This window comes from Stenella coeruleoalba (assembly GCF_951394435.1).
Source record: "Stenella coeruleoalba genome assembly, chromosome: 13".
In the NCBI taxonomy this organism is placed as follows: Eukaryota; Metazoa; Chordata; class Mammalia; order Artiodactyla; family Delphinidae; genus Stenella; species Stenella coeruleoalba.
In genome coordinates this window covers 40,262,848-40,287,091 of record NC_137159.1, presented here as the reverse complement: position 1 = coordinate 40,287,091, position 24,244 = coordinate 40,262,848, and the positions used below count along the sequence as shown (strand labels likewise).

At 39.6% G+C, this 24,244-nt stretch overlaps 1 long non-coding RNA gene across 1 annotated transcript in view; it reads right to left on the bottom strand.

The window, feature by feature from the left end:
• The window catches only part of LOC307196581, a 283,753-nt gene extending 264,174 nt beyond the window's left edge, over positions 1 to 19,579 (bottom strand). Inside the window, exon 1 of the long non-coding RNA XR_013831173.1 lies at positions 19,215 to 19,579. This is a non-coding gene — a long non-coding RNA (uncharacterized lncRNA). The remainder of the gene's footprint in view (positions 1 to 19,214) is intronic.
• Positions 19,580 to 24,244: the final 4,665 nt, after the last annotated feature.

Genomic DNA, 24,244 nt, shown 5'->3' with positions numbered 1-24,244 from the left:
TGAATGTTGGTTTGACTCTATACCTTTAAAACCCTGAAGACATTGTTCCATTGTCCTCTATTATCAGTATGGTAAGTAACAAGTCTGATGCCAATCTACTTCTCAGCCCTTTAATTATGGGTTTCTTCTCATCTCCCTGTCACCCCAGAAGATTCTAGAATTTTTACAACTATACTCCTGCAATTTAAAAAATATATTTCACCATGTTTTAACTCATTAATTCTGCTTAGTAATTTCTAAATGAAATATTTTCATTTTGAAAACAAATGCTTTCAAAATGAAAAGATTTTCTTCAGCTCAGAAATTAAAAAAAAAATTTCCCCGTTTCTCCTTCTATACCTATACCCACTATTAATTATGTATTGAGCTTCTTGGATTTATTCTCTATTATTCTTAATTTTCTCTCATGTTTTCCATCTCTTTATCTTTTTTATTTTTTTGCTTCTTGTCCTAGGAGGTATATGCAGATTTCTCATCCAGATCGTTAATTCAGGTGTTCCCAGACAATTATTTAGCTTTTCCTTTGTAACTTCAAAAATTATACTTTTAATTTCTAAGAACCCTTTCTTATTCTCTGACTGCTTATTTTTCATAGCAGTCTGATTTCATATATTATGGATGCAATACCTTCTTAAATTAGTCTAAACACATTAATTTGTATATTTAACATTCTCTTCTGTCCTTGCACTATTAATATTCCCTCTGAGAAAAGTTGTTCTGTTTTTTTCCTTTGTAGTTATTCACTTAATTTTGTAAAAATACATCTTATAGATCCTTGATTTTCCATATGCAATTATGAATGAGGGACCACACTGATTCACATAAGTAGGTAACATTGGTTTCCTTTGTGTTGTATAGGTTTTTAACCTCAATAATCCTCTCCTTTATACAATAGAGCTCGCTGTGGGCTGAATACATGAGCATAGCCACGGAGGAAGCTGAACTCTCATTCTGGTACAAGGACATCCAGACATGCCTACCAGCATGGTATTTTTCAAAGGGAGGTCTACAGAGCATCCAATGAAAATCAGCTTTGGTGGTGAAAAGACTGCATATTTCTGAGCTCTACTCCAGAGTTCCTCTAGCAGATCATTGGGCTTATTTAAGCCCGTGGGATCTACATTATTTACCAATACAGAAGCTTTACCTGTTGCACAATAAAGTCTAAGAAGCACAATATTAACAGCTAAGAAACAGGTGATCACGGGTGCTTATATGATTTTAAATAAATACAAATCCAGATACTGCATCTAAGAGCAGTCATCCAGATGACCCAGATGAATGTGAATACATGTATATACATAGGTTTACAAATTCTTTTAGACTACAGAAAGAAAATCTTAAAATTAAAAAAAAATCATTGTAGAGAACTTATGCGTAGAGAAGTAATTTAATCCTTACAACTCCCATGAAGCATTTTTAACCTTCCTTTTATAAATGAGAAAACTGAGCCTGAGAATTATACTTATTTAGGGTTATAGAACCAGTAAGTGATGGATGTGGGCATCACATCTAGGACTTCTGACTTTATGACACTCTGATGAGTTGAATAACATCCCCCAAAGATATCCAGGTCCTAATCCCTGGAACCTCTGAATGTTACCTTATATGACAAAATGAACTTTCAGATGTAGTTAAGGATCTTGAAATTGGGAGAGTATTCTGGATTCTCTAGGGGGGCCCCAAATGTAATCACAAATGTCCTTACAAGAGGGAGGCAGAGAGAATGAACTCCAGAGAAGGCAGCAGTGTGAGGACTGAAATCAGAGGCTACTGCTGGTTTTGAAAAGGGGGGAAGAAACCACAGGCAAGAAATGCAAGAAATGCAGCTTTATACAGTGGAAAAGCAAGGAAACAGATTCTCCCCTATAGCCTACGGAGGGAGCATGGCCCTATCGACACCTTGATTTTGGCCAAGTGAAACTGATTTTAGATTTCTGACCTCCAGAAGCGTCAGAGAATAAACTTGTGTTGTTTTAAGTCACCACGTTTGTGGTAATCTGTTACAGCAGCCATAGGAAACTAAGGTAGCCACAGGTTAGGATGGTTCACAAATATTCCAGTTCTCTTCCCAAATCCATGATAAGATTGTATTTCTGTCTCACACTGAAGTTAGGAGTGACTGACCATGTGATTTGCTCTGACCCATAAAGTGTGAGCAGCAAAGACATGTTAGTTCTGAGTGGTCAATGCACAATTCATCACCTTCCCTTTTCACGTCTGTGGTCAAGAGGGAGTTTCCATCAGCCTTGGTCCCTCAGTGACTACGATGAGCAGAGCCTCCCGGCAACTTATACTAAACATATAGCAGAAGGAGAAGTCAACCTTGGTTGTATCAAGCCTCTGAGATTTGGTGATTGTTTTTCACTGAAGCATAACCTAGCCTATCCTGACAAATACAGATTATAAAATTTGTGTTCATTCCACAGAACCAAGATGCCTACATGTTCATCTGACTACTCTCCCCAGTCTCCTATCATATTCCTAATATGTTAAGGTCATTTTTACCTGAATCCTCCACAATTCTGAAGTCTGTGGTGTACCCTACGGAATCACTGACTGAATGGTTGAGGCAGGTATCCTAACAAAAAACTGAAACTGAACCCCAACTTCCTTCTTATACCTCCAGGTCCCACTGTTCTCTTTTCACTAGAGGGTGGTCTTTGTTTGCTACCATCATAGAAATCCCTCTCTTTCCTAGTGCAATTGGCATGAGTGATGTCAGTGTCTTCATGCTGACATCAGAGGAGAGGGAGGCCCAAAGCATCCAGACTTCAGTATCAGAGTCACATTCTCTATCCGATCATAGACTGCTACATGTGGGCTACCCACGGGCCTTCACCACACAGCACCTGTTATCACTGTTACCTGCTTGCTTCCCTTACCCAGTGTGGCTTTGTTTTTCTCTCGGAACATCCCAAAGAGGTTTCCTGGCAACCCCACCTCCTCCCTAACCCTCACCCCTAGCTCTGAGCATGGTAGTTTAGGATTTAGAGTGATTTGGTTTTCTTTAGATGGATTAAAAAGATAATATTCTGAAGCTGAGACTGCTCAGCTAACCTGTACAGAGAGTGCAACTCAGACCTCCAGTGGCAGGCACCATCTCCAAAATGCACATCTCCAAAATGTACACAGGGCTGTATCACACTTAAATGCAGGGCTGTACTGTGCACGTGATGTGAAGATCTGTCTCTCCCGAAGCTATGATCTGAGATGGACTTTGGAAGGCAAGGACGATGTCAAAAACAAGAAGCAATGTGTTGAGCAAATCCCTGCCTCAAATTAAAGCCCTGCCTTTATTGGTGCAGAGATCTGCTAAAAGCTGTTATTTGAAATATCTGCAGATAGTTTGGATCTGTGAATAATTGCTATCTGCACATCTCAAATTCTTTACAGTTTTCTGTTAGACATATCTGCACGAGGCTATAAATAGTGAAGCAATGTCGTTCACTGTATAATACAGTCTCTCCGCTTTTACAACTCATCATGAACTTCTATGTAATTTATTTTTTATTGAAGAATTCCAATTAATGGCTTCCTGGTGATTTTAAAGCCTCAAATTATCAGTCTCTGAAAACAAAGCAGAGAACATAATTATCATAAACCGAGAATTTTTCATTTTGAAGCTTATCTGTTTGTGCTAAGTATCTTGTCTGTAAGTAATTAGTGCCTTTATTTTTTTTCAGTAAAAATAATGACCATTCTATGCTACACATCCAAATTTTGTTAACTGCTAGATGTACTGTATGTATTATATTTGAAAATGGACCACCTTGGACTAGTTTTAAAGTATTTCATCAAATGATAATAGCAACAACAAAATACATCTGTTTGTCAGAATAAATTATGTGCCATGTATTTAAAAAACCTATTATATCCTTTTGCTTTCTTTCTAAGAATAAAAGCCTCAGAAAAATATGTACTTGCCATTTATTACCAGGGCTGTATAACAAGAAAAGACTCGTTTTATCTTCCATTTATAATTCCTAACTGCTAATCAAATTGATCAGCCAATAGCTTGGCTATAGAGGGTCTTTCATACGACCATTTCAAAATGTTTTATGAGAGATAAAACAAAATTCAATGAAATTAAACCAATTTGAATGACAATGTGAGCCAAACATTCCTTTAAGTATTCTGAGAACTCAAGTTTCCCCCGATTAAAAAAAAAAAAAAAAAAAGGTTCTATCGATGAAGCAGGAATTGCCACATCTTAAGAGAGACTCGGTTGCTCAGGGAAAATACTGTCCAAGAGCAGTTTCCCCTTTAGGCTAGGAAACTGACCTGACCTAATGTTAGGGTCAGCTTTCTTCCGCTTAAAACAACATTTTTCAAGTTAAAAAACTTGAAAATTACAGACATATATGATGTAGAGTGTCCATTTAGCCACCTTTACATACAAAAAGTATTCATTTTCCTGCTTTTAATATTTTAGCATGCCTATTCGGTGAAAAAACAGAGATTTTTTTTTAAAGGATGAAATAGATACAGTTGCGTCTTATTTTATGTATTATTATGAGTATTTCCCCATACCATAAAATATTTTTTCAAAATATGAGTTTAAATAGCGACATATTTCATAACAGTGCTGTATATATCATAATTTAACTACTTCCTTATGTTAGACATTTATGTCATTTCTAAACTTCTTTATCTGATAAATGGTGCGACAAATATGTCTGTCTGTGTTTTTTTGAATATCTCTTATTATTTCCTTACAATAAAATCTTAAAAGACAACTATCAAGTCATAGGTTTGAAAATTTCAAAGCTCTTTATTCATGTTAAAAATCTGCTGTGCGGAAAGACTGTAACAGTTTATATCCCCATATCACTAAGTGAGCAAGCCCTTTTGCCCACATTCATGACCATGGTGAGTAATATAACAACTTGCTTAAGATTATGCTGACTTAATACAAAATGTGGGGTTTTGTTATTTTTGTTTGCATATTTTTAATGGGCTGTAAGGTTACATGTATTTGATATACTTATTCTCTCTCTATATATATATACACACATATATGCTCACTTATATTTACTTTTATATTTTAAAAGAAGATTAAGATTTCTTCGTATCCATTTGCAGTAACTTTTTATACAGTAAGTATGCCTTTTGTCTTGCATAATTATTGCAAAAATTTTACCTCAATGTCATTTGTCTTCCAATTTTGTTTTATGTTTTTGACATGTATATATTTTTAAATCCTGTGACTGTTTTTATACATACAAAATCCTTTTCCATTAAAGATATAAATATCTACTTACATATTCTTTAATGACTTTATATTTTTAAATTAATATCTTTATTAATAATTTATTTTAGTATAAGAGGTAATATTCTAATTTTATACTTCCAAATTGTAAAGTGATTTTCCTAACACCATTTATTGATCAACTATTTCCTTCTCTAGAAATTTGTGATATTCTATGTATCACATCCTACATTCTCATGGATCTGAGTCTGTTTCATGGCTATCTACTTTACTCCATGTATCTATCAGCTACACTATTTTGATTATTTATATTTAGTAGTAGGTTTCACTGTCAAAGAGAGAATTCTTATATCTGTACTCTCTCCTTATAAAATAACTGTGCATTTTTTTTTTTTTTTTTTTTTTTTTTTTTTTTGCTGTACACGGGCCTCTTACTGTTGGGGCCTCTCACCATTGTGGCCTCTCCCGTTGCGGAGCACAGGCTCCGGATGCGCAGGCTCAGCGGCCATGGCTCATGGGCCCAGCCGCTCCGCGGCATGTGGGATCCTCCCAGACTGGGGCAGGAACCCGCGTCCCCTGCATCGGCAGGCGGACTCTCAACCACTGCGCCACCAGGGAAGCCCAACTGTGCATTTTTGACAATTTTTTTCAAATGAATTTTACAATCATGTTGTTAATTAAATAATCTCCTTCTTGAAACTGCACTAAATTAATAAAAATAACTTGGGAAGATAGACATCTTTACAGTAATCAACCTTCCCATCCATGACAAGTTACATCTTTAAGTGCTTAATGCCCCTCAGTAAAGTTTTATGCTTTAATTCATATAGTTTACCCTTTATGCTACCGTCTACTGAATTCCCAGTGTCTAGCAAATCCCTGGCCCACAGAAATCACACTATCATTATCTGTCTACTAAAGTAACTAATTTGTAGGTTCAAGCCCATACTCTACCATTTACTAGCTCTGCAACCTGAAATGAGTGCCTGAGCATCTCAAATTCTGTTTCCTCAACTGTAAAATGGTGAAATAACTGTATCAACCTAATAAAATTATCATGAGAATTAATGGGATTACCTCATCAACTTAAAACAGCAACTTACATATCTTAAGCTCCAATAAATATTCATGAATGCTATGGTTATCTGGGAAGGGTGTTAAAGGAAGAATCAATAAATTGCAGCCAGAAATGGAAGCATAGGGAAAATGAGGAACTGATCATGAGTCTAAAGTTTTAAGGTTGACAGAAATAGAAAATTTAAAAATAACAACTATTGGGCTTCCCTGGTGGCGCAGTGGTTGAGAGTCCGCCTGCCGATGCAGAGGACACGGGTTCGTGCCCCGGTCCGGGAAGATCCCACATGCCGCGGAGCGGCTGGGCCCGTGAGCCATGGCCGCTGAGCCTGTGTGTCCGGAGCCTGTGCTCCGCGACGGGAGAGGCCACAACAGTGAGAGGCCCACGTACCACAAAAAAAAATAAAATAAAAATAAAAACAACTATTGATTGTGACAGAGAAGTATTTGCTTTTGGAAACTGTAAGAACAAAAACTTGGCTTAGAAGCAAGCCCTACACACCTAGGGGAGGGTTGCAATGTTGGGAAAGAGCTCGATGTGACCAGACCCCAGGATGATCCCCAGGCCACAGAAATCTTTTCCTATCGGCATTAGCAGTGACAACCCCAAATCGAATGGAAGAAACACAACAGAGAAGTATTTCTGGAAGAGTAGAATACATTAAACTCATCCTCAGTTCAAATATAGCCCATATTTACCCCATAAATAAAGTGGGAAATTAAGGAAGTAATCCAAATAACTCATATTTTCTTCCAAGAACAGCACACCACTTGGCCTGCAATGATTTGAAGATATGTACTTAGATATTTGAGCCCAAGTGCCCTAGTTGGATAATAGTTTCCATTCTCCACTTCAATGTTCACATAGACCCAGCCATAGTGCCTTTAAAAAGCCAAGGACTAACTTTAGCCACTGGTCCTGCTTTCAATAAAGTCTTATTTTAATAGAAACACTGTGTCTCTCTTCCAAGTCCCCACCTTTTTTAGGCTGCTTGCCAGCTGAAGGCAGAAAGAGAATTCTAGCACATTGTCCCCAAATTCCAGGCAGAGCACAAAAATAAACTGTCCCAGAATGTATTCCTTTTAAGAAAAATTGCTTATTCAAGGCTTGCTTTTCTTGTTTGCCTTCCTTCTTCCCTTTCCAAACACTTTTTCTTCTAACATCATGCTGTAAAGTTGCCATCTGTCTCAAACACACACATACACAAAAGGGAAATCCACTTACAATGAATACTGGAAAGAAGAAAAATAAGTTGGTTACAAGTGGGTGTTCTGCAGCATATGACTTTTTCAACCCAGTGGCCAAATTCTGAATTATCTCCTAGTCAACTGTCTCCCAGCTTGGCTCTTGAGACAAAAGTAAAGCAAAATGAATAACCTATTGTTTTCTAATTTACCTGTGCACAGTATCACCAAGGGAACACTTAATTTTTATAATCCTGTGATGTAGAGATGGTCAGAAATCAAATTGTATAAACAAGAAAACTGAAGCCCAGAAAGGTAAAGCGCTGATAAAGATCACAGGTGAGTTGAGAATGTCAAAGTGTGTGTTTGAGGGGCCCCTGAATCAGCAACACCTGGGACACTTGTTCAAGGGCATCCCTTTACAGCATAAACTGGATCATATCATTCCCCTCCTAACAGCCACTCAATCACTGCCCGTTCTTTTAGAAAGGAATCCGCACTCAGATTTCACACTCCACACCACAGACCCCAGGACATGGCCCTGTCCTCCCTCAGACCTCATGGCTGCTCCTCTCCCCTCGTCCATGCTCTCTTCTTGGCTATCATTCGCCTGAAACGTGTCCCTGTCTCAGGTTTTCGCACAACTGTTCCCTCTACTTGGAAGCTTCCCTCGACTCTCCAAACGGCAGGTTCTTTCTCCCTGTTGGAGCCCTTGAAAAGCCATCTCTTTCCGTACTAGCAAGTGCAGCCCCACACACCTGTGTACGCATTTATTATATCTTCTTTTCATCTCAGCAATCTCTGAATTTAACATTCGTTCGTGGTGTGTTCATGAGTTACTTCTCCTGCCTCCTCTCTCTCACACGCACACACGTGCACACACACACACACATTTGACGCAAAGCTTCACGAGGCAATAATTTGTGTGTCTTACTCAGACAACAGAGAACAGTGCAAAGCATTTATTGTTCAATAAAAATGCAGCCTACTTGACACCCTGTCAGACCTACAGAGTCCCCACCTAGGAGCAGGGACCTGGAGATCTGCATTTTAAATAGTTTCCTAGATGATTTCAAAGCACATTAATGTTTCAAAGTCCAGACAACAAATCCTTTAGCCAGAGCTGGACAGACACCCTTGGTTCCTAGTGGTACGCTCTCCACCACACCGAGCTGCAGTTTTTAAATGGCTGGTCTATTTCAAACAGCGGCTTTAGCAGAATAGTTGTTTGGAAAGTCATACTGGGCTTTCACTTAGATGAAGTGATACCTTAAACTGCTTTTCCAAAATTCAATATATCCGTCTCTGGTTTAGGCTTGGGCTTTGATGGGAAGCCTCAGAATTATTTGTGCAGATCGAGGGAGAGAATATTCTACAAGCATTTATATCCCACGAGTCACTAACTACTTGTGGGAACTTTGGCAATTTTATTAATTTCTCTGGGTCTCATTTTCCCCATCTGTAAAGTGAGCGTGTTGCATTAGATTATCTCTGCAGTCCCTCTGGGCTCAGATATTTTGTGATACCAAGTCATTCCAATTAATGTGAAAGAGCCCTTGCAGTTGTATTTAGTATTGTTAAAGGGCTCTGAGCAGCCCGGCAGTCATATCATGTGGTCCAGGCACCCCTGCCTAATGCTTAGCATCTTATCTTGCGTCAGAAAGACAAGAAAATATCCCATTCACATTGGGAAAAAAAATGCATTTGTGCTAAGTCTAGCTGATTCCACTTAGAAGGCTCGTAAGGGATGTTTTGGTTGGGCACCTGGTAGGATGCACAATTGTTCTGTTTGTTAGAAAATCTTAACATCTGTCAATGACCCAAATAGAATGTTTCTCTGACCTACATCTTACACACTTACACACACACACACACACACACATTTTGGGAAAACCTACTAAAAGGAATCACCAATTGTTCTTTTGAGAGACTCTAAAACCAGAGAGTCACGCTTCATGTTTTAACTTAAAAGTAGGGTGGAATAATAAAATCATCCTGATGTTTCTAAAGGTAAGAGGAGGAGGGCTGTCTTTATTTGCCAGAACTGGCACTAGGCAGTCTCTGATATGTGCTGCTCGCAGTTCTTTAAAATCGGAGCCAGCTGGTATACAAGGGATGGAGGGGTCTTTGGGGCAAGCAGAGGAGGTGACAGGGTGCGAATGGCAGGTGGGAGGGGAAACTGCTGAATGAGTAAAGGTATGACTGGGTTATCACATCCAGAAAGCAGGCAGGATAGATCATTTTGATTATGTATGCCAAGTGGAAGAGTGTGGGGAAAATAGAGGAGTAAAATTAACACTGAGACAGAATTTTTCTTAACTAAACTTTTAGAAATTTGGTTCTCAATCTTGGTTGAGATTGCTTTTTGGTGTTCAAAACCGACAACACATTCTACCCTACCTAAGAGGCATCCACTTTAGAAGGAAAATGTATCACCTGACGAATTACAAAGCCACTCCGCTTTCAGTGTCACTTTATATTTAAATGAGTTTAGATGATTTATATGTATGAATGCAAACATAAGATGCATGAGGTGTGAATATAAGCACACTACCTGATTTCTTAAGCCTCACGCACAAATCAGCCTCTTTAAGTCTCACTTCTTATGTAAATGATAACCACTGGAACCATGTGTCTATGTTAAAAAAACAAAAACTGAACTATCAAGTGCCTTATGTAGGTGCTTCTGTTATCCTTTGACGCCTGAGGGTCCCTGCTGGGAGAAAGAGGAGGACTTGCCTTAAATTTGATGAGGCCACACCAAATAATGCGGACCAGCAGGCCTTATTTGTTCAATACACAAACAATGGGGTGGGAAGCAGATCTGGATCTCACCTTCCCCAACCTGCAAATGTGTTCTCCTTCATAAAACATTACACAGTTATTGACAGTTAGCCACAACATAGATAGAGGGTTTCATTAAGACTCTGTGTACTTTTCAATTTCAACTCACATTGTAGATGTGAACAAGTGTCTGTAAATGCTATTTAAAAGGCTGACAGCATTATACAACAGAGCAAAATGTTATCCAAGGAGAAATGACTACTAAAGATTAGAAAGGGGATTACTGTATCCAGTGGCTAGCAGACTTTTTGTAGCCTGTATCAGCTAAGACAAGGAAATCCATTGCTCATTACCAGAAAGTAGGAGATTTTTCCTTATCAGTCCCATAAGGTAAACTACTAATATTTAAAATGTAAAAGTTAAAACTGCACAAACATCTCATAATTTCTTTTCAGACTATTCTTAGCCAAAGCCTTTAAAGGAATTGCCCCACGAAGTTGCCCTCACCAAATTCACGGGATCCTTTTAAAAACTACATCTTCAGGTTGAAAGGGGACTGTCCAAAGAGCCAGAGGGCTCTAATTTCTGATAGTTGTTCTTTGTGATTTAGTAATGCCAACGGGGGGAGGGTGGTGGTGAGAGAAGATGAGTGGTAAACAGATCCAGAATTTTCTAGGAAGACAGTCTAAACAAGGCTCTAGGAAAAGTCATTGAAAATGTCAGCCCAGTTAACAGAGAAAGGTTCAGGGAGCAGCAAAGGAACGGCATATACTTTTTCATCTATTCAATCTGACCCCGGGCCCAGTGCCATAATCTTTTTTAAGGTTACTGTGGTGGGAAGGTTGCCTCCTGAATGTTTGCAGAGGTCTCCTAACATGCTCTGCTGAGGAACTTTAAACTTCAGGTACTATTTCAGAGGAGATGGACGGCACAAAACACAGACAGAAAATTAGCCACAGCAGACCCTGGATCTAAATGAGGTCCACTAGCCTTTCTGAAACCATTTAAAGGCTGAGGTGTTGTTGGGGGCACTAGAGGGGCTGAATTGTGTGTGTGTGTGTGTGTGTGTGTGTGTGTGTGTGTGTGTGTGTGTGTGTGTGTGTGTGTGTGTGTGTGTGTGTGTGTGTGTGTATTTTTCCCCAAATTGGACCTTTGCCGAAATATTTTAATAGGTACAGTACAGAGAGAAGGAAAAAAAAATTTTTTCTAACTATTTAGCTAAGCAATTTAAAAATTCTTTGCAAAAAAATAATAATAAAAAGAAAGACTAACAAAATTGCAGCTATAGCAGGTTTGTGAGGGTAACTTAGTAAAATACTCAGCGGATGGCGGCAAACCTCTAATGGAAAGTTTTGTAAGTGGCTGAGGCCAAAGTAGGCATTAATTACAATGAAAAATCAGTTTAGAGTAGGCCACAACTAAATTGGAAGCTGGTCCTCTAGGTAAAACAAAGAAAGTGAACAGCAGCCTCAGATTTGATTACATGGCAATACAAGAAAAATGTGCTGTATGTTGTCTATTATTAAAGCTGCTTTGGGGCCCTGTGTTGGGTGCCTCAGGGATTTTAATAAAAAATTAGTAATAGGTCGGCTGCCCTGGCTCACTGTGGCTTTTTGGAGTATTTGCAGGTTCAGTGCTGGTCCTGCAGTGCAAATTAAGTCATTTCAGACAAGCAGCCTCAGAAAGTGTTATGTGATAGCAAAGTTCAAATACTGCACTTTGGCTCTAAAAGGACACAGCACCCCACCGGAGTGCAGTTCAGAGTTTCAAAGAAATAATAAAATTACATCATAAGGAGAAGGTGGGGAAATGAAAAGCTAAGAGAAACCAAAAAAAAGAAAGGAAAAAAGAGAAAAAAAAAGAAGCAACTGGTTGTTTTTGTATGTCTTTGATTACTCTTGCCAAATACTAGTCCTGGTACATAAACTATATGAGTGCATAAAATATTACCAACGAGTGAGTTAATGGCAGTGAAGGCAACTATTAACCTGGGATTTTTCTTTTTTTTTTCATCTTACAAATGTTAACTCTATAACTCTTTTTATATTGAGGTAGTGATATTAATAATATTGTCTTTATTACTAATATCACCACTGGGTCCATGGTACAACCATATATATCCTAGCCATGAAAGATTAACAAAAGTTCACCCTGATTAAGAAATCAACCCTGTAAATCTACATTCTTTCAAAGCTGAAAATGTCTGGGGCAAATTATTTTCTACAAGACAGTTACGTGAAGAGTGTATTTCCCAGCTTTTTCTAGGTGCACCATAGACCTGATGGCTGGCATTTGCTATCAGGGACACACAGTCCCTGGTCTGAGAATCCTGACTCAATCAACTGTGGGTACTTGGGTAGGGGGTGCGTTCCCAACCTGGACCCTTGCCCAAATATCTGGATAGGCTCAACAGCGAGACAGAAGACAATGCTGCTGTAAGATGTATGTAAGAAGTATGTGCCTGTGTGTGACTGAGTGAGGGTTTGGCAGTGGAGGTAGGGCCTCTGAGTCAGAAAGAAAATGAGCTTTTATCCAAGTCATTTAAAAATTCTTTGCCATTGTCATTTTTAAAAAATTTTAATAAATAAGGAAAATCCCAATCCATGACCCTGTGGAATTTCCCTTGTCCAGCATCAAACAATATCTACCCAGTTTTAGGACTTGCCTAATCTGTTGGTAGAGCGTGCAGTGGCATAACTCAACTGATTTCAAGAGGTTGCAGGAAATCCCAGTTGGCCGCAATCACCTTCTTCCCCTATCTGCTGACCAATACCTGAAATTACCTGAGTTAGATAGCTACTCCTTTAGTTTAGTTCAAACTTTCCTGCAAAATCTTCTTAAGATTTAAGAAGTAAAAGAAGTATATGAACAGAAAGCACAGGGAAAGAAGGAGGGCCTAGATAGATAGGGAATTGGTCTAAAAAGACTGAAAATAAAGTTCATCACAGCCGTAACTTCCCTAAGGGTCACCTCTGAGAGCCTCAGATGGTTTCTATGGAATCATGGGATGGTCATTCCTCTTTTGAGAATAGAAGCAGGAGAATGGAGAAGGTGCCCTTCAAATGGGAAAGCACCATAAATTCAGTCCACGGGGATTACACAGACTTAAAAGCAATCATGCCCCTCCATTCAGTCCTACAACAAATACCTGTTGAGCAACTACAAGGCATCAGACTTTGTTCAAGCTGTTATGAAATCAGAAGGGAAAAAGACAGTCCCCTTAAGTCACCATCCCCAGATCTCAATGGCCAAAGTTTCATAAAACTTTGCTCTTCCCAAGCTGTTGAAAAAGTGGAACCAAAAAGAAGACAAAAGAGAGTAAAAGTATGGGCCACACAGAAAAGATGATAAAAGGGTCACAGCTTTGTTAAAGTGTACAGAGACCCGATAATACTGACATTCATTCAAAGTTATCAACTGGAAGATAATAGGTGGCTTCAGTTCTTCCAGCACTCTGGTTGGGAGTGATATTTCCTTTCTGATTATATTTTTTTAAAAAACCTAGTAGCAATGATTAATGTTTTGTACTCCAGCAACAACACCTGTTTCAACACAAACTGTGCAGTATCATCTTGTACTGACAATGCATTACATCGTCTTAAATATTTTCAAAGTAAGGTACTCAGTGTTTCAGAAGTTACATAATGATCTTGATAAGGATATTTCAAATGTATCTCTTGTTCAATAGCTAGCAGGCTACTAAGTTATGAAATATATATATTCATGTATATACACAGGAATCTCAGAATAAAAACCTCAGAATGGAAAAATCACATATTGAGATTTGAAGCAATGATAGACTACTTCTGTTTATACATATATATTTTTAAAGATTATTTTTAAAGCTCATCCTTTCAGAGTAGAGATTTTTTTTCCATAATTTGTTATAAACAGAGGACCTTAAAAAAGTAAAACGTTCCAATCTGGATATGTTTTCCCAGTGCTTATGACTCCTTTCTAGACCTGTGCCATCTGCACAAAACCTTAATGCAGGGGCTTGACTAAGTTTCCAGGTATCCAGTATTTAAATAATAAGTATATATATTCCCATATTATGCAGTAATTTTTATGTGGAAGTCAAAAATACTTATTGAAATTTAAATTGAATTCACTAAATCATCCCTGGCTTCAGATGAGTTTGGAGAGAAATATATTTCCTACCCAAGTGAAAAATTATAGAAATTTCTAGTGTAACTCTCTCCTCCACAGAGTTCTAATTGTGAAGCTGTAAAATTCAAGTATTTAATATGTCATATGGGGAAGGATAGATACACAGAATTTAAATCCTTGAACCTTCAACCAGCCCCAAAAGGTAGAGACGGTGTCTATCTTAGGTCTTATTCAGACCCCAATTCCCATTACTCATGACAGTCCCTAGCACTGTCAATAAATAAATATTTGCTGACTGGCTGGCTAATAGCAATGTCAGAAATGTTTTGGTAACACCCACTAACCTTGAAAGGATGCCCATTCTCAGCATTTAGGAACCTCAGGGTGTATATAAGGGCAAATCTTTTTTAAAAAATTTTTGTTTTAGTTTTTGGCTGCACCATGCAGCACATGGGATCGAACCCACCCTCCCGTGCATGGGAAGCCTGAAGTCCTAACCACTGGACCACCACAGAAGTCCCAAGGGCAATCTTTTTAAGTCAAGTTTCTCTCTGAGACAACAGTCCTTGGAGTCAACAAGGGAGTGTGTGTGCGTGTTTCTCACTCAGTTTGCATTTAGGAATAAAGCCCAGTCCCTCTCTTGAAGACATCCATTATCCATGAAGTGAGACAGACAGAACCCCATAACAATAGAATGTGATAACGCTGTAGTATGAGTAGAAATAAAGTCTAATGAAAGCACCGTAATGGTGATGTTCCCCTCGTGCTTCCTAAGGATGGAGTATTGGAGCTGGGCTAAGAACTGAGGTCCAGCCCCAACTGAAATTGCCAATCAGGAGACACTGGGAACTTTTGCAAGCAGTTTCAGTAAAGAGTTAAGGAGATTCCACAGAGCAGGAGACTGACAGCGAGAAGAGTACACTTGTGAGCTACGAATAAACTTATTTTCAAAAAGTATCCTTGAAAAGGAAAAATTGAGAGAGACTGGATGTTCACATGAGGAAGATGTGTGGCCACCCAGATTGAAGATGCAAGAAAGAACGAGAATAGCTGGACAAATGGTCCATGATGCAGGCTGCAGTCTCCAGGAATTAGTCTTGAAAGGAGTTGCTGTATCTTCTTCCAAACAAGTGGGGAAGGAGTAAGACAAAGATATAAATAAACTTGAAACTAAATGGAAAAGAAATTTGGAAGCACTGTTACCTAATAAAAACAGTAAGAGCTACAACTGAGGATCTACTGTTTTCTGAGCTCTTTGAACACAGCATGTCATTGAATTTTCTTGACAAATCACATGAAATAAGTAAGGTTTTCAAAATAAGGAAATGAAAACTTAGGACTAAGTCAACTGGCCAAGGTCACACAGATGGTAAATGGTGGAGCCAGAATTCTAACTTAGTAAGTCCAGAGTCCATCATTTTTCCACCATACCAAGACTGTCATCCATGACCTTGCAGGCTGCCCACTAATAGAAAGGAGGCTAAGGACAGAATTGGTTGTTTAAAGAAGTGATAAAATAGTCATCCCTCAGTATCCTCCAGGGCTTGGTTCCAGGACCCCCTGAGGACACCAAAATCCTTGGATGATCGAGTCCCTTACGTAAAATGGTAGAATATCTACTCATAATCTACGCCCATCCTCCCATAGACTTTAAATCATCTCCTGATTACTTATAATACCTAATACAATGTAAGTGCTGTGTAAACAGTTGCCAGCATGCAGAAGACTCAGGTTTTGATCTCTGGAACTTTCTGGAATTTGTTTCCGAATATTTTCTGTCCAGAGTCGGTTGTATCCTCAGGTGTGGTACTGCAGACAGAGGAGCAACCATATCAGAAAGGAATGGAAAGAAATTAACTCGCCATTAAAAAGTTATTTTCAGCAACTTTAAAAGTTCATCTGAGGTTGGAAATCATAAATTTTTATCAACCAATGAAATCATGAGATTCCCCTCAGCACTGGCAAGAAAAGGGAGGAGAGTATTTGAGTTGATCTGGACTTGGCGGGGGTGTGGGCAAAGTCGATAACAAACTGAAGGTGTGAGATAGAGTGTAGTTGAAATGATTGACTGCTGTGCCCAGGTCAGATGGGAGAAAGTGATTATAAAAGGGAGATTAAGGATGGGTATAAAGATGAAAAGATCTTGATAGAGTTGAATTAACAGGAAGGCATGGGAGGGATGGCCTACACACAGTACTCAGAAAGGAAAAACTCAGAGTAACAGGTTAAAAGGGTTGAACAGTAACATCATAATCCAAGCCATTCAGATGAGCTGCTAAAGGACTGAAGGTGAGAGAAGACAGTGGGAAAAATGAACACCAGAGAAACATATATCAGCAGCATTTTAGAGCACTATCAAAATGGAGTTTGGGAAGACCCAGGATACTGCAAGAGACTGGTTAGACAAGAAGACCTATTGGAGCAAAATCTTAAACAAAACTGAAGAAAATCCTTGAATTCTGTAAGTACCAATGGGAGAGATGGATGGGTGGATGGTGGGTGGATGGATGGTGGAGAACGGGCATGTACTTCAGAGAAGGAAACCTGCTGAACAACAAAAAATGTGCATTGTCTTAAAACGCCAAAATAAATAAACCAATTTTGCCACAATTTGTTTCACACAGAGGTATTCCACCTTCATCTTAGAGGAGAATAGGTTGAGGACAATCAAAATTAAAAAGTAGCCTGCTTAAATGCATTTGATTATAGAAAAAGTTTCTTTCTCTCTTCTGGGGGGAGAGTATAAATAAATAACTTCACTCATTTGGGGGAAAAAAAAAGTAGCCTGCTTAGAAAAAAATAAAAACAGAGTAACAGTGGTTTTCTTTACATAGTGGTATTGTGGAATTTTTGTGTGATTTTTCTTTCTTTCTTTGTACTTTCCTATACCTCCCAAATGTTCCACAGTAAACATATATTACTAGCATATGAAACGTTAATGTTTTAAGGAAAAATGTATTATATCACTCTACAGGCATAAAACACAATACATATTATAAGCATTCTGCAGGCCTTGTTGGAAGTCTTGAGAATTCTGTAATATTTTATATTTTAAATATATAGATTGGTACAACATTGTAACTCAACTATACTTCGATTGAAAAAAATGATTAAAAAGTTAAAAATTTAAAAATAAAATTACACATATGAATGCATATATGTACATATAACATACATATATGTATACATATATATTATTCTGTATAAACATATATGTATACATATCTTTTTCTGTATATGCACATGCGTGCATGTGTATATATATGTGATGTGTGTGTGTGTATTTAGGTTTAAACATGGGTAAAGAGGACACAAACATACATATTACCCTCTAAGAAAAGAGTAAATACTAAGTGATTTTATCCACTACTGTAACAAAAACAAAAAGCTTTACCCTAAAATATTGAGCTAAATATTAGTCTTTCTCAAATTCTGTGGGTGGTCAGCTTTCATTAAAGAATAAATACATCCATATTGCTTGATGGTGTTAATAAGTAGCCCGATCTATATAATACAGCTAAATGTAACTATTCTATTTGCCTCTTTTCTGATCCACACACTACGCATTGGAACTCTATTTTCTTCTGTCTTTTGTGGGAGTTTTTTGGGCTGTGCCAATGACTTTCTGCACATTGCTCTCTGGAAAGGCAAGCACAGGGATACGAGGGCATAAAGGATTCAGACACAAAATGAGGCCTCTCCTTATGGAAACAATTATGTGACAGATTCCACTTGGCTATAAGAGAGCTACAGAAGGGGAAAAGAAGTCCCCCTTTGTTTGTGGGAGGGTCCCTGAAAACACAGCCTAGGAAGATTGTTCAGCCCAGCTCAAGATGCTCAGGCCCACACTGGGGGCCCCGATTAGTTCTACATTCAAATCTTCAAAGAAAGATGATAGTACTATTTCTTCAACAAAGATTCTTCTGCATGTGCTAGTATCAATAAACACTTGAATCAAAGCATGTTTCTTAAGTAAATAACTGACATCACATACATGATTTTAAACCTAAGTAAATGACTTTGGACAGTAACATATTCAGAAGCTGAAAACATGAACAGGGAACCAAACACAAAGTCAAACTTCAGGAAAGTCAGGGTCAGCATTAAGCACGTGTCACAACGTGCCATCAATCCCCATTCCCTAATATGTTAACGCACACAGAGGAAAGGTTTTTAGATCTCCCCTCAAGCTGTTCTCACAAGGTTTTCCAGGACTGTTTCTTCCAAAGCCACACAAAAGGGGGAAAAAATGAAAGAACAACTTCACAGGAGAGTCACCCTTGGTCGCATTTGTTAGTCTTGCTTGTCCACCCAACCACACAGCCCATTTGTTCAGAGACAACTCAGAGAAAACAAACCAACATTTACATTTTGCAAAATCATTCATTTGAAACCCTAATTATTTTTCCCTATATCATCATTCAGTTAAACCAAAGCATCTGTTTTTATTACTCCCCCAACTACTACTGATGAACAAAAAAGGAGCTTGAATTTCACGAGTCTCTGAGATTTTCACCTTTCTTAAACGTATACTAAAGGCCTCCTTAGTCAATATTTTCACAAACAGACAGCTGTAATTAATCCAGATTTTACTTAAGCTAACAAATGGTTCTCCTTCACAATAGCAGTGTAAGCTGATTCACGAACTTGCTAATGTCCTCCAGGTTGCTGACGGAGCCCACAGTTACACAGCAACTGGGGTATAATAAGAAATGTATTTGGTCTCTGTCCCCCCATTCCTGGCACAAAACTCCTAAACCCCTTTCCTGAGTGATAGTGTCACTGGCAAAGCCCATTAACAATTCCCAGGAAATAAAAATAGAATCTGGATAATAAAATAAAGTCTAACCTTTTTTTCCTTTGTGCTCTGTCTAGTTCCACTTGCTCACAGGGGGCTGCATGCAGAGGCCTTGTACCCGGCACTTGAGACCAGAGCTCCTGGCGCAAAACCGGCCGTGCTGATACCTCACCTCCGTGGGCTGCGCGCAGAAATGCTGTGCTTTATACCTCAATTCAAGATGGCGGCAGTGGGCCGTGTGCAGAGCTGCTGCACCCGGCACTGTGATAGTGAGCACACCTGTGCCGGCCTTGGAAGAAATGCCCCCTCCCCCACTCCCGAGATCCCTGTAAAGCAGTACCACCTGCCTACGGCTTCTGGGAGGAAGAGAGTGTGCTCCCACCTCTCTATTCATTCTCTGATCAAAGAATAAAGCTCTCTTTTGCTTCTGAACTGAGTTCGGTCTTGTTCTATTGGCTCCGACGATGTAAGGCAGAAGGACCCTTGTTGGGGATGACTTGGGAGGGTCGGGAACAATAGGGGAGTCTCTGGTTACTCCTAAGGTGCTCTTTTGAGCATATCTGAGTTTATGCTGATGAGGTGACTTAGGGTGAGGCGCCTGGATGGCCTCAGGATGGGGCTGGTCCACAGAGACCCAGTGATTAGAGGGTTGGAACGTCCAGCCCCACCTCCCGACCTCTGGGAAGGAGAAAGGGAGCTGGAGTTGAAAACTATAAAAACTAGGGAGTAATTTCGTGACCTGCATTCTCATTCTAGATCTGTTTTATCATGGCAAGATCTGCTCTTTCTTCTGAACATTTCTGGTGTTTTTTTTGTTTGTTTTCCTTTCATCATTACTCTAGGTCTCCATTTTCTTAAACTTTACAATTCATTTATTCAATATTCATGACACAAATATTTATTGAGCATTTAATATTCCAGACAATATTGTAGGTACTCAGGGATACATCAGTGCAAAAAAACAAAACAAAACACACGTCTCTACCCTCTTAAAGCTCATGAGACAAAAATTAACAGCAAAAAGAATAACTAAATAAATAAAAGATAAATTACATGGTATGTTCAAGTTTGATTGAAAAAAATGCGTCAGGGGCATGAGGGATCCAGGCGGGTAGTGGGCAGTCGCAGGCTTAAACAGGGTGCTTAGGGTAGACTTCACTGAGAAAGTAACTTCTGAAAACTGACGTGGAGGTCAGGGAGTTGAGTGAGCTCAGGTGGGTACACTCTTGCTATGTGATCATGGAGAAATCAGAGGGCACTGTGGGTTGGAGCAGAATGATCAAGGGAAGGAAAAGTAGGAGATAAAGTCAGAGCCTCACGGGCATTTTTCACAAACTTTGGACATGTTTAGGAGAACCACTCTGGCTGCCAAGTTAGGAGTGTAGGAAAGGGCGCAGGAGACCTGTTAGGGTCTACTGAAATAGTAGAGGCAAGAGGTGATAGTGGCTCAGGCCAAGGTATCAGTGGAGGTGACCAAGTTGTTAACGCATTTTGTGCGTAGAGCCAACAGCGTTTTCTGACAGACTGGATGTAGAAAGAGACAGAAAGGAGACAAGAATGATTACCAGGTTTCTGACTTAAGCCTTGGAAGGTTGTACTTCCATCTACTGATATTAGGAAAACTGTGAGTAGAGCGATTTTGGGGGGCGTTGTGGGGGGGAATGTGAGATCAAGAGTTCCATTCTGGATATGCTGAGTAAGAGATGTCTACTAGATATGCAAGAGGTCTTGTCAGCAGTTGGATATAAGAGTTTAAGTTTCCAGAGAAAGAGTCCAGGTTAGAAATAAAATAAGGAATAGTGTGGTTTCAATTTTTTTTTTTTTTTTTTTTTTTTGCTTTACCACTCTTAACAGTTTGGAAAGTTTAGGTCTATAATTAGTATGTCACTACCCCATTCCCTTTATGCCAAGATTATCTGGAGAGAAAGAGAGAGAGGGGAGCAGGGGGAAAGAAGCAGAAGGGTGGAAAGAAGGAAAAGAGAGAGGGAGAGAGGGGGGAGGCAAGAAGAGACAGAAATTGATTGATTGGTTATTGGGAGATTTACAATCTATTGATAAGAATGTGTTACTTCCCTAAAAATCTGCTTCAGATAGAGGGCACACTTTTGAACAGTTAAATGAAATCCCAAAAACCCTTAATCCTATTTTCCCACAGATGCACATCTTTCATTGTTTCTAAGTCATTCCTAGTAGAGCCTCCATTAGAAATGGCTCATAACTTTTTTTTTTTTTTTTTTTTTTTTTTTGCGGTACGCGGGCCTCCCACTGTTGTGGCCTCTTCCATTACGGAGCACAGGCTCCGGACGCGCAGGCTCAGCGGCCATGGCTCACGGGCCCAGCCGCTCCGCGGCATGTGGGATCCTCCCAGACCGGGGCACGAACCCGTGTCCCCCGCATCGGCAGGAGGACTCTCAACCACTGCGCCACCAGGGAAGCCCGCTCATACCATTTTAACTTGAAGTTCATCAACCTGCAACCTTTCAAATAATTAAATATTTAAGTACTCAGGAAAGCCCACATTTGTGAAGCAAGAATCGTTTTGCAATGCAAATTGCTGCCCTTAATTTCTCTGCTGGTAAAATAAGACTTAACAGGGATCCAGTTTGCTTCTAGCGTGTGTAAAATAGAATACCTTCCCCCGTGGGCTGGGTTCTGGGATGCCCCCTCTGTTTCGGAAGAGCCCTCGCTCACAGAAAAGTCACAAGAGGGAAAGGGAAGAGGAAGGAAAGGGAATCTTAATGGTCTCAGGTACATTTTCCAAGCTGATTCCTGGCCCTTTTTCTTAATATCAACTGCTCTGTGTGAAACAAGCGTGGAGAACAAGCCTGGAGCCTTTAGAGATGATTTGCAGCTCCAGTGATTGTCGGTGTCCGGCAAGCCTGGCTCACAGGTGACTCTCCATTGCTGATGAGTCTCTCACCACCTGCCTAGCGAGAAGCGAAAAAGGCAGGCCCCTGCTCCCCCGGTGACCCCAGCCTGCGGGAAATCAGTGTGTTTACATCTGCCAGAAAACGGTTAATCCACGGGGCTGAATTTGCCTCCAGCCTTTCTCCCCACTAAGACTCTCTTCGTGTACTAACAGAAAAAGTGAACTTTTCCCCCTGAATTGAGTTTTGAGGGCTTAAATACACGAGCAAGTGTGGACAAAGAAGAAGAGGGAAACTTCAGTACCATGATTCAACAGAGCCTTGTCTCTGCTGTCTTCCTCTGCGGTAAATTGGTCATGACCTTCCAGGTGTCTTTAAGGGTGAAGCGTGTGCTGGACCATTTTGAGCTGAGCTGGCCAGTCCACGTGACCCTCCTGACATCAAGAGGCAGGCTTTTAAAAGAACAGAGGCACCTTGTCAGGGCTCAGGGGTCACTAATAGCCTGCCTTGGGCCCTCCAATAGGTCATGTTCTGTTTCCTTGTCCAACACAAAGGGAAAGGCAAGGGAGGCTGGGGAGGGGAGGGGGATAATTATCATTCTGGTGTTTTGTTCCTCAGGCCCCGAGTTATGCTCCATGTCACTGTGTTAATGTGCCTGCAACCAGGGAGACACATAATGCTCCTCTCAGCCCTGTTTATTAGCAAGATCCATTTGCAAAAGGCCCTTCTTTTGTGCCACAATATGAATGTGCTTTGATGGCAAATAATTACGGCAGTCCTTTTGACATGAAGATCCACAGGCTGCCCTAGTTAAGCCAGTAATTAGCCTGTCCTCCTTTTTTTATATTATTATTGAGAAACTACAAATTATCCTCATATGTGCACTGGCCATTGCTTTTTCTCCTTTCTATTCTCCCACTCTCTCCTACTCACTCTCTCCTGCTCTCTCGCTCGCTCTTTTCTCTCTCCCTCTCCCTGTCTCCCTCAGCACTTTGGATAAGCGGAATGCAGCTGCACAAAAGCAAGATAAAGCTCGACCATCAGGATGATGAACAATCTGGATGAAGAGCCTTCAAGATGAACACAAAAGCTGGAGATGTGCAGTTGATGTAGGCCTGGACAGCTGAAGAATGCTGTGGTCTAAGGATGAATAGCCCTCATTTGTGAATATACACATTTTCCACGATGAATAAAAACTGAGTGGAGGTCACAATAAATAAACTTTTTCCCCGCTTCTCCTTCAATAATAATTCAGGTTCCCGGCACCAAACAGCTGTAAATTGAAGGTTGTGCTTAGTTTTCTCAACTCTCAAAGGGGATAATTAAGCTAAGATCACATTGTTTGATATATTAGTGTAATGATGAGCTACTATATTCTGCTTGTTTCGAGTTATTTTAGTTTTTCTTTCCCATTATCTTTTCTTAAATTACATTTCAAATATATGTTAAATGTAGGAACAGCAGTTCTGAAACACAGTTTGCCCTGTGTTTGGATCTATCTGAAATGTATTCATATAACATTTAATTAAAGCGCCAACATCCCCCTTTAGAAAATGTGTGGAGGTAGAAATATCTATATTATCTGACTAGTTCTGACACAATCTTGCCAAAAGGCTGACTCTTTTTCCTTATTGGTGCAAGATAATTAGACCATCATTAACCTCCTGAAGCGTCACTGTCAGTATTTCTTGTGTTATAAAATCAGGATTTGGGAAGCTTTTCGTAATTTTGCTTAAGATCACTGAGGAGGTAAAGATCAGTTCTGAAACATGCTCAGCTTAACAGATTTCTGGAAACCAGAATCTACAAGGCTACAGAACACCCTCTCCTATTTGTGAAGCCTTGACAATAAAAAGGCCCAAATACTGTTTTGTGTTTTATTAATGGAGGTTAGATTGTCATTTTCTTCCAATCATTTTTGAGCTGAAAATGTATTGGAAAATCTGAATATCTATATCAAATAAAAAAGAGAAACATTACATTTCTAGAAACCATTATTTCCCTATTTTTTGGTAATTATAAAATATTCTGCATTTCAAAAGCAGTTTTGTGGATGTTTTTGTTCATTTGATGGGTTGGTTATAGCTGATTATTTTTCCCAGGAATTTTTCTACTCTCCCCAATTAGTCCCAATCCAGAGTGGGTTCTGCCATGGCCACATTCAGGAAGGTCTCTAGATTTGAACCAGGGATGGAAAACAATCTATGGGCAGGA